The sequence below is a fragment of the Sturnira hondurensis genome, unplaced genomic scaffold (genome assembly GCF_014824575.4).
Source record: "Sturnira hondurensis isolate 20B ecotype Veracruz unplaced genomic scaffold, ASM1482457v3 Scaffold0022910, whole genome shotgun sequence".
Taxonomy (NCBI): domain Eukaryota; kingdom Metazoa; phylum Chordata; class Mammalia; order Chiroptera; family Phyllostomidae; genus Sturnira; species Sturnira hondurensis.
The window spans coordinates 16895250-16907004 of record NW_028095541.1 but is presented as its reverse complement, the minus strand read 5'-3'; positions in this window follow the sequence as shown (position 1 = coordinate 16907004).

The following is an 11755-nucleotide window of genomic DNA, read 5'->3' as shown; positions in this document are numbered from 1 at the left end:
TTTTGCCCACTTCTGGGGAATGCTCATGTATGTAGCTCTTCGCAATCTGAGTGAAAGGACTGGACAAAGACTGGAGTTAGAGGCGCCGCGGCCAAGTTAAGTCCCCCTTTCTCCTTCTCGTACCACCCCACCCCATCCCCAAGAGCTCCTAGAGAAAGCTGGTTACTTTTGCACCCCTGCCTTAGAAGAACTGGTACTTAGGGCAATATCACTCTAAAAGTATTGTTTTCTGAATTATTTCTAATGTTACCATTTCTTTACAGTGATTGCACAGGATCCCCTTTAGCTCCCTTCTGGTTTGGGCCGCTGAGAGTTTCCCCCCCAGGCAGCTAAGTAGTCACCTATCTTTGAATGCAAGCCTTTGGCATTGGAATATTGATGAGGTAGCTAGTAGATGTTTCCAGGAGGAGTTGTGAAATCCAGTTGGGAAAGAGTTTTGAAATGTATAACGACAGTGTGTTGGTATTTGGATTTTAAAGAAGAAGAGATGTGGGACAACTCAGAGAAAAATGATCTTCTGAACTTGGTCAGTGACGTGCTAAATACAAAAAAAAAATAGTAAAGAGCCACTTCTAAATGAAGGACGCCTGGCTGCATCTCCACACCTAAAACATAAAACCAAATATTAGGGTTCAACAATTCTCATTTGTGGCAATAGCAAATGTGTGATGTCTCTTAGCAATTATATGGAAGTTTTTTTTCTTACTTTTGAAAACAAACTTGACGCCTCATTTCTTTGATGGCTGCTCAATAGACACCATGAGAAGCTAGCTGGGCTGCCCCCTCCCCAGCTTTCCTCTTTCGTGCAGCGCTTTCATCCAGGGCTTGAATTGTGTTGTCAAAGTTTAGTAGACGAAAAAGGAGGGGGCATGAGAACAGGGAGGGGGGTCTTGAAAAGTCTTGGAAATCGGTATATTTTGCAGGTGTAGAGTGTGCCTAATAACCATGGCTAGGGTGAAGTCTCCAATGGCGAGGGTATGACAGGGACAGCTGGCTCAGTTTTCAGTGTGAAAACACCCCCTCGGTGGACCAAACACAACGACAGTGACCTTTCTGTGGGGGGAGCCGGGATGTGCCTTTGGCTGAATTAGCCATAAAGACGTCTTGCTATGACTTTTGTTCCCCACGAAAGCAAAGAAATATTGCGCTTAATATGAGAAGTACTGTTCACAGCTTTTCCGTGCCCCTTAAGAAATATTACAGAGCTGATTTACTGGCCTTCTTCTACTGAGTTGGCCCCAAGGCTGAGAGTGGAGGGGTGGGGATGGGGCGGTGAGGACACAGAAGGCAGCAGAGGCAACAGCACGCTGAATTGCTTGTTGCCTGTTTCCAAAGTTCTCTCTTTGCAGCAGCAAATTTATCAATCTTTTCATCTGACAATACTTTGAAATATATCATTGTCATCCAGAGTTGTTTGATAGATTATCTGCAGGCACACAGCCTTTTCCAAGGTCAAGTTGAAGATTCTTGTTTGCTGTTTAACTGGGTTGTTTAAAAACTCTGAACAATGGCTGCCTGTTAAATTTTCACTTGTTCTCATGGGACATTGGAAAGCAAATTTTTTCTGTTGAGTGGATATGAGGACATTTCATCCTCTTGAGCTTCAGCAATCAGGGCTTTGCAATGAAATCCACAGGAGAAGAAATGAGATTTAACCTTAGCACCTGCAGATGCCCAGGAGATTAAGCCATCTTTAACATCTCCTCAAAGTATATACTAATTTTTCTCTGCTTGTCGTGGGCTGATTAAAGCCACACACATCTCATTCAATTTTCTGCCTTTATTCCAGTGGAAAGCTGCAAAGACACTCCCCTAAAGGGGAAGTACAAAGAAATAGTGGCCACTCTCGTCTTTGTCAGTGCTTTTAACCTGTAGCTTTACTGACGTTTTATAAAATAAGGTTAGACTCAAAGTCGTCATGCTTTCCTGGACATATAATTTATGTTTTTAATGGAAAGACTGGCCTCACAGTTTCCTCTATATCTGTGATGATTGATTTTTTTTTATTCAGCCAACTTTTATTTACCTTGCAAAAATGTTCTGGACCAATGTGATAAATTACAGATATGCAAATTCCTTTGAATGGTGTTGTAAGTGTGTCTAGCTGGAGCTGAATAACTCCTTGCAAGTCAGTCTGTGCGTGCTCAGGACCCCAGGGAGCTGATCAAAGCACCCATTCTCTTTCATCCCCAGTATTCTCCTCCAAACTATTTCGATACAATATGTTTCCATGATGCACTTAATGTGCTAAGGACATAGAACTCATTACAACCTAGCTAGTTCTGCCGACCTCTTTGTTCTGAGGCAGAAAGTCAAAGGAAAAAGGAAAAGCACTGCCAGTCGCCAGCTTTCTGAAATGCTAAAGCGTGCGTCATTTTTCACCAGGTCTCGTCTTGATATCCTTAAAAGACAAACTATGAAACCGGCCTCAGCCCTTTCTGGCATTAATTACACTGCTGTCCAGCAGATCTGTTTTTCCTATTATATGCATTTCTCAGCAGGGACTTTTTTCTTTTTTCTTTTTTGCAAGACTAATGCAGCTGCAAGTTAAACTATGAATGCATTTTTATCACTATGGAAAAAAATTAGTGAAAAGCCTGCAAAACACAACTACTCTTCTTAAAGGCTTCTGGTAGGTTTAGTGAGGGACTTGGAAGATTTTCTCAACTTCTCTAAAACCTGAAATTGATTCAGAGCCTCAGTCATTTCCAAGGCACCCTCAGTGTTTTGTGGAGACACTCATTGTGCCATTTGAAATTCTGCTTTGGTCCCTAGAGGAATCTTGAGGGTGGAACCTTTCAAGGCTTGTGTGAAAATTTTGAAATGAAACAGTCTTTCCTGCACCCAACCCGGAGGCTGCTTCCAAGGAATTTCTGTGTTGGTTAACAGCGCAGAGAATATAAATTCTATTTCATTTCCTCCATTTCTTGTAGGGTTGATTGGTTGGTGGAAATGGCTGGCAGCCAGTTCTGGGAAAGATTCCAGACCTGACTCCGATTAACCCTCTCTGGTGAAACTCTGCTGGAAACCAACTCACCAGCAATTGCCATTAATCTACTTACTAATTAAGCCAATTCATTTCTAAAGGAGAAAAATTCCTTTCTTTAGCCAAACTGATGGGAGGAAATTTGAAAGAAGCGCCAAACTGTGTAACTGTAATTCAGCCAAGGACTGCTAAAACAAGGTGTTGATATATAGCAGCAGATTTAAAACAAGTTTCTAGGGCAACACTCCTTTAGAGACGGTGGCATATAGTGCATAGTAGATGAAGCTCGAATAAGGCTCCAGGGCGCCGTGCCACCCCATGTACTCGCGCTGAATATAACACATCTCCCGCCAATTAAATCCGGTGCCTTTTACGCACAAGTAGATTGGCTCTCCGCTTTCTTTTGCCTCAGAGCATAACAACTTTATGTGATAGCTACCACAGATATATTTCTTGAGACGTAATAAATAGCTTTAGAAAACTGTAAATTAGGACCTATGATTCAGAAACTGGGCTACAGACAAGGCCTAACTTGAAGTTAGGGGAACTTGACCAAATCGAACATTGGGCACAAAAGAAAGCAAATCTGCCTTTCAGTAAGTGGTACCTGACGTTTCAGAAAGGGTGGATCCCTGAATCTTGATCTTGAAACTTACCAGGAAGCAAAACTTCAAAGAATTTTCCTACTAGTTGAAGAATTGTTTATGGCTTTCAAATAAGGCGAGGAACCCTGTTCCACATAAAACAAGAATGGTCCTCTCCAGAGAAAATTTTAAGTCCCTTTCCAAGCCTTACATTTACCTTCTTGGGGAATCAGTGGACAAGGCAGGAGTCAGCAAGTCAGTTTGACTTGTGTTAATAGGAAGAATGGAAGGATTGGAGAGTTTGGTGCCCCGGAACTTTTTAGTTTAAGTTTGTTCCTTCCCACCTTAAGGCGCTAGGGCGCTCTGCTGAGCCCAGCAAATATCAAAAGGATTTGGCAGCCCCTGGGGTTTGTCCTCTTTGCTCACCCAGCACCCGCGAGCGGTTTCCTTAAGGGCTTGGGGAGGTGCACACAGCAGGAGCGCTTTGCGCTCTCTTCCAGTGCGTGCTGGTGTTAGTAAACTAATCCCGACACAGAACAGCTACCTTAGAAACGTCTTAGAAATTCTGAGATAGCATCTTTTGCGAGGGGCCAGCACTTCTTTAGGCCAGGGTGGTAAGGACCCTCTTCTGTGGTCCCTCTCTGCGCAGCCCAGGGTCCTGCTGCGTTCGTTATCCATAGCGTTCACTGGGGTGTTCTGGGGTATCGACGGCATCCTCAAAGGCTCTTCTTTCAGTGATAACCTCACTAAAAATGCGGAACGATGAAGAGACATTAAATTTGTTTTAATTACTATGCGTAAACAACTCCTCACCCTTAGCTCTGTGCATCTCTGTCAGCGCGTCACTGTTGGCTGAGTTACCTTCTGAGACAGTTTTCTGCTGTCCCAGACCGTAGAAATAGTCCCGGCTTCCGGCTCTCTTCTGCCCAGAGTTCCTTCTCTAGAATTAAGAGCCACTGTAGGAGACTTTAAAAGAGAGGTATTGTTTTATGTTGGGGTCCAGGGATCTAAGATTTAAATTTCCACTTATGTGTTCCATCTTCCCTCCATATGAAATAGAACATTAGGGATTAAGTAAAGAAACCCAGATTGGCAGTGCTCTGAAGGTGGAAATAGGGAGGTTTTGCCCTACCCCCACCCCCCCCACCCCGCCCCGCACTGGCAGGGCTCTCTGCTCTGTGGGGAGGGACATTCACCTGGTGCATAAATTGTGAGGAAAGCGTTGGGGGTCTGAGACAGGAAAGCCAAAACATGGGATGTGATGTTCCAGCTTTGAAGGGGAACAAAGGCCTTGAGCTAATCCCTGTGAAAGCCAGAGGCGTGGAGAAGGCAACAAAGAATTGCAGCCTGCCGTCACCGGTAGGTGTCAATGTGGACACTCACAGCCCGGGTAGTAGGAGAGGGGAACACAGAGCCAGGCTGTCATTCCAAAGCTTAACATGAACAAAGATAAAAACGTGACAACCTCGGCTTTCAATGGATGGGAGGTTCAAAGTGGAGTGCTAGGGAGACTATCTGGGTCAAGTCTTTTCTGAAGCAGGGCCTTTCTTTGCCCAGTCAAGGATCAACCAAGGAAGTCCTGAAGGCCTTCTCTCAAGGTAACTTTTCTTACTAAAAGAAAAATTATTTAAAATGATGTCATTTCCACCCACTGCCTAAGGTGAAGAGATGGAGTGTTGAAGATTCCTGAACAGAGTATAAAGGGAGTTGTTTTCTACACGACAGAATGTGGTTCATCAAGGTGTTAAGCCTTAATGAACTTGAACAGCCTGAGTCAACTTTTTGGGTAAAGTCCATGTATTGTTTATACATTAAATGAATGACAAAGAAATGACCTTTTTCTTTTATGAAACTCTGCATCCTTGTAGATGAGTCTAATGGTACCATAATTTAGAAAGTATTCATCTGACAAAGAAGTTTTGGTAATAAACTGTTGAAGGAATATTGGAAAGCTGGTAGAGTTAAGTATGCCTGTGATTTTAGACTCACTATTAGAAATCAGCAAACAAGGCATTTACCAACAAGTGAAACTCGTGTATAATCTAGGAAAGGTAAGGGAATCTTCTGCTAAGGCAACTGAGTAGCAAAGACTATCTTAGACAATTAATAGATGGAAATGGTAAATTATGTTTAACCTAAGAACTCAAACGTTGTTTTCCTTAAATTTTGCTATTGAACCAAAATACAAGTTACAAAATCATAATGTAATAAAATTCTGGTTTTCCTCAGTTGAAATAAGCCTTCTAAATAATGTTTAAAAAAGAATGTAAATATCCTTAAAAGACTAATGACATTTCACAGGTAATGCAATTTAGAAAGAAACACTTCCATGTTTTCTTTTCCAACAATGTGCATTTTTGTAAACTGCTATAAATTGCAATTCAAAAGCACTGATCTCGCCATCCCCAATCATTTTTTATGCTGATCAAATGAATGCAGATACTCCCATCTGGGAGGGGCGACATGACATTTCACTTGGCCGTTCTAAACAGGTCACGGACCTTTCACAGACCCTAAGGCAGTGGGAGGGAGCTCTTTGCTAAACCGTGTAACCAAATCAAACCAATGGTTACCCCTTTTCAAAACCATTGGAATGGTTTGCACAATGCTATTCACATAGCAGCACAGAAAGTGAAAGGATGGTCATCCAATGGAAATTTCTTTCCTTTTGTTTAAACTTGCAGAGCTCAAAAAGTAATACTTGGAGGAAAACAATTACATGTGCTGTGATAAAAATCATCAAGAAAAACATACTTTTTACCGATACCACATGGCATATCTGTAGCCATTCACTGGTATGTATATATATGCACATGTATGTATGCATATGTATGTCTATTTATTAGAGATGTAGCTTTGTTTGAAACCTTAGGCACAAAGACACAACATGGCTGCCCTGGAGATGACCTATTGCTTTCAAGTTGCTTGAACACATCAGAATTTCCATTGTTGAGGTTGATTAATTGAAACTGATAAGTTACCATGAATAAAGATTGTTTTTCTGTTTAATGTGGTGGGCCTGATTTGGTAAATGCCTCATTCATGTAGCTTTGCAGTGCAGCATATGGGCAAGAGTCATTCAGTATCACAAACATATACAATTTATTATGCTTGTATGGGCACAACCAATAGGCCTTTCTATTTTAATGGCAAAGTTTTAATGAAAAATCCCACTTAAAGAGTCACTAGATTTTGTAATCTATTCTTAGAGTTTCTATTGCTGCATTTCTCTGAAGAGTTTAAAAGGTATAGTATTTAAATACAGCAAGAAAAAGATGCAAATATCTAGATTATATGTTAGTTAGTATTAGTCACTGGGGATACAGAAGACTTTACCTTAAATATTAGCAGACACAAGAAGAGAAGGCCCTTTATCATCTGACGCTGCCCTCTGTGCCATATTATTGATAAAGTCACTGTAATGATAGCTCACACTGCCCAGTTTACAAAGTAATGCAACAGAGATTGGTGGTGAATAACATGCCAACTTCCTGACATTTTTCCTTAATGAAATTAGAAAATAATATTTGTGAATAATTTAAGGACTATTACATGAAAAAACAGTGGGCTTATTAGTTTTCCCATAATTTAATTATTGTTAGGGTCCTTTTAAACACTAATGTCACTGTTTGATGGCTGCACAAAATAAAAACTGTCATGAATATTTGCCACAAAAAGTAATGTGTAATTTTTCATAATGATGTTATGCAAAAACTTTTTACCCTTTTTTATTTAAGCTGCTCATGCAATTATCACAAGAGTAAGAACAAAAAAATATGAAAGACATGCTAATGAACTAAAGAAATGTCGGTATCTAGCCATCAAAGAGACAGTTACCATATTCAGCCTTTAATGTCTTATCAAATAAATTCTCTGGTCATTCATGTCCATGAAATAGTTCAAGTTCATCCAACATTTCTCAATTAAATTAGATGGGTAATCTCAGTTCAGCTCTTCTAGAGAGTAATAAACCACATTGGTCACAGCTGACCACAGCTAGTATGTGCTTCATAAAGGACTGGGTGTCCATTGGAAAGCTAATCAGTGCACCGTCACTTGTAAAATTCCCTCCCGCATTTTGAAGTGATAATCTGTATCTAATTTTAAAGAAAAATTTACTCTCCTTTCACTCTTCTGAGGCCAGTTTCTTTTCTGGACTTGAATAGACATTATTGGTGAAACAGTACCAAATAGCTTTGGTATGTGTTTAACAAAAACCCACCTCTTTGTAGAACATAACAAATTATGCAATGTTCACAGATGCGTTTCACATTGTGCCTTTTGTGAGAAAATGAAGGCCCAGCTCTATTCCCCACCCCCCTCTTTATGAAAGACTGGGCTCCCAATGCAATCTGTTTTGGTCCTGGGGAAAAATAAATATATTTAATATGGAAGTTTCAGACAGTTATTTTTAAAGAGATTTCCATTGGAAGTTACAGCAGCCATACATTCCTATAAGCGATCGAACAATGTGGGTCCTAAGGACTAAGGGTTTAACTGCTTTTGCAAACTGCTTTAGACATTTGGATATTTTTGTAGAAATGTTGTTTTTATATAATTTCATGCCTGAATTTATATGTTACCAAGGAAATACAGTAATTTTTCAGTTATAATTTCTAAAATATACATATTGAAAACATTTAAATGTTTGTTTTTATATTTTCATTTTATTATTTCTCCAGTTTTACTGAACTGTAATTGGCATGCAGCAATGTGTACATTTAAGGTTTAAAGTATAACTTGATCTCATGTGTTGTGACATGATTACCATAATATATTTAGTTAACATCCATCATATCATATAGATAAAAAAACTTTTTCCCCCTCATGATAAGAACTCAGTATTTGCTCTCCTACCAACTTTCAAATATACCATACAGCAGTGTTACCTGCGGTCATCATGTTGTACATAACATGACTTACAAGTATAAGTTTTTCTCTTTTGACCACCACCTTTTGATCATCCAAGTATCCCACCTTTTTGGGGGGGAAGAGGCTATTAAAAGATAATCCTGAGTAATGAAGTAGCAGTTTTTGCAGCAATGGTGAAGAGAACAGAGAGGTCTCAGGCCTGTCCTACCTCTGCAAAGCCTGGTATTACTTTTATTGAGTGTGTTAGTCTTTGTGTCAGACTCAAATTTCCAAGGACTGAGAAGTCTCACTTTATCCTCAGTGCCTGGCACAAGGCTTTGCTTCTAGTCGGTGTTCATAGAGTCTGTTGAATTAATGGGTGGATTAATAAAAAGAAGATGAAACCTAGAAACTTAAGTACTGTGGCCCTCTTGGTATCCATGGCTTTTGCAATTCCCTCCCACATGGATCTGGTCTTGGTCATGAGACTTGGCTTGGCTAATGGGACATGTGGTGCCACAGAGATGGTCTAACACAACAAATATTTATGCTCTCACAGTTCTGGAGACTCAAAGTTCCAAAGCAAAATGGTGGCAGGACCATGCTCCCTGTCAGACTTTGGGTAGAAACCTTCCCTGCTCCTTCCTAACCTATGGTGGTGGCTGTAGATCCCCAGTGTTCCTTGGGTTGCCCCTGCACTGCTTCCGTCTCTGTCTCTATCATCACATGGCATTCTCCTGGTGTGTCTCTGCGTCTACTTTCTCTCTTCTCATAAAAACACCAGTTGTATTGGATTAAGGCCCATTCTCCTGACCTCATCTTATCTTGATTACACCTGTCAAGACCCTATGTTAAAAATTAGGTTGCAATCCAGGGACCAGGTGTTAGGGATTCAGCAAATCTTTTGGGGGGATAATGGGAGGAGACAGTTCAGCATATAATACATCCTTTTGTGGAAAAGATAACTTACTGTCTATTTCACTGATGGAACACCAGGGGAAAAGACTTTTACTAAGATGCAACATTTTTCAAATGTCCTTTAAAAAAATATGGTAGCTATTTAATGCATGCTTTTGATACATAGGATAATTATATATCAAAATGGCTATTGTTTATTATGTAAAATGTTCTCAGAACAGATCAAATATGTAAGATAAGACTGAAATCAAATGAAAGATCTTTGGTCTTATGGAGAAAACTGCTTTGAACATACTGTAATTTCTCTGGTGGGGAAGGACAGAGTACAATGGTAGAGTGAGTCCATGATCTAGAATACTGTATGAATGTGATAAATACAGTTTTAAAAGAAAAACAAAGAGACATATTGGGCAAAACAAGACAAACATTTCCTTGATAAAAAATGTAAAACAGTGAATCAGGATATTAGACTGAATCATGTCCCCCCTAAAGATGTTGATGTCCTGATTCCTAGTGCTTGTGAATGTAACCTTATTTGGAAATACAGTCCTTGCAGGTGATGAAGTTAAGATGAGGTCATCAGGGTGGTCCTTATTCTAATATGTCTTTTTCATCATAAAAAGGAGATATTTGGACACAAACACAGATACATACATGAGAAAGACGATGTGAAGATACAGGGAGAATACTGTCTGTAAGCACAGGAACCTCAAGGCTACCAGAAGCTTGGAGATAGGCAAGGAACTGGTTCTCCCTCACAGGTACCTGTCAGAAGGAACCAACCCTGCCACAGCTCAAAGTTGTAGCCTTCAGAGCTGTGAGACAATATATTTCTGTGATTTGTCACCCAGTTTGTCATGGCAGTCCTAGGAAACCAATACACAGGCCGAAACCACAAGGCTGTTTGGTTCCAGCTGCAGAAATTCATACCGATCACTTCTTTCTGGTAACAAAAGGTAAATGTGCTTCATGTCAGGTGAAGAACAAATCCACTCCTTTAGCCAGAAGCTGAAACTAAATGAAATTGTGGGGGAGGGAATACAAACAGTTTCTAAGATGGGGTTATGGCTTTATAGAAAACTATAGGCCTAAGGAGGTTCTAGGGCCCTTACTTCACACACAGGAACTGTGACAAGCCACCTGATGGCTTGTGGACTTCAAGACCCCAAGGTCATAGCAGTACAGGAACACTGAAGCTTGTAAGAATGGGTTAGGTAGCCCAAGTGTCCATTGGTAGAGGGGTGGATAAAACAACTATGGGGCATTTACACAACGGAACACCACTCAGCCATAAAAAAGAAGAAAATTTTACCCCTTATGACAGCATGGATGAACTTGGAGAACATTATGCTAAGTGACATAAGCCAGTCAGAGAAAGACAAATACCATATGATTTCACTTATATGTGGAATCTCATGAACAAACTTAACTAACAAGCAAAATAGAGACACTTGTAGACAGACAGCAGATGACAATGGTGGGGAGGTGAGGGGGTGGAGGGCATGAGCAAAAAGGAAAAAAGACTTATGGATCTGGACAACAGTGTGGTGATTGCAGGGAATGGGGAGATGTAAGGAGATTAAATGGTAATGAAAAAAATACAATAAAATTTTTTTAAAGAATGGCTTGTCAACTGGGTGTGAGACTGGTACAGATAGAAGTGGTCACATAACTGCATTCAGGGAAAGAGAGTGAGGGGGGGAGAGAGAGAGAGAGAAATTTGAGCTTGTAAAACAAAGTTTTGGTATAAACAAAATAATAGAAAGCTTGGAAATACAACATCAAGAAAAGCCATTAGAGAACTTCCAACCAAGATGGAGATGTAGGTAGATGATACACATAACCAAAAGAAGGAAAACAACAATTTAAAAATGAAAAACAACCAGAACTGAGAGAAAATCAAATGATATAGAAGTCTGACAACCAAGGAGTTAAAGAAGAAACATTCATCTGGACAGGTAGGAGGGGCAGAGTCGGTCAGCTGGGCAGAAAGGACTTGTGGCAAGGCAGTGGCTGGTGGATCCAGCGTGGGATTGTGGAGTGGGGTGGGCAAGGCAATAGCTGGCCAGCAAGGCTGTGCCAGCGGCTGGTGGAGAGATGGTCCCACATTTGTGTGCAGATAAACTGGGAGAAACAATTGGGGATCGAGACAGACCAGGCAACCCAGGGTCCCAGCACAGGGAAATAAAGCCTCAAAACACTGATTGAAAACACCTGTGGGGGTTAGGAGGCAGCAGGAGAAACTCCCAGCCTTACAGGAGAGTTCACTGGAGAGACCCACAGGGTCCTAGAATGTACACAAACCCACCCACCTGGGAATCAGCACCAGAAGGGCCCACTTTGCTTGTGGAAAGCAGGGGAAGTGACTGAAATTTGGCAGATGGCAGAAAGAAGAACAAGTGCCATTGTTCCCTCT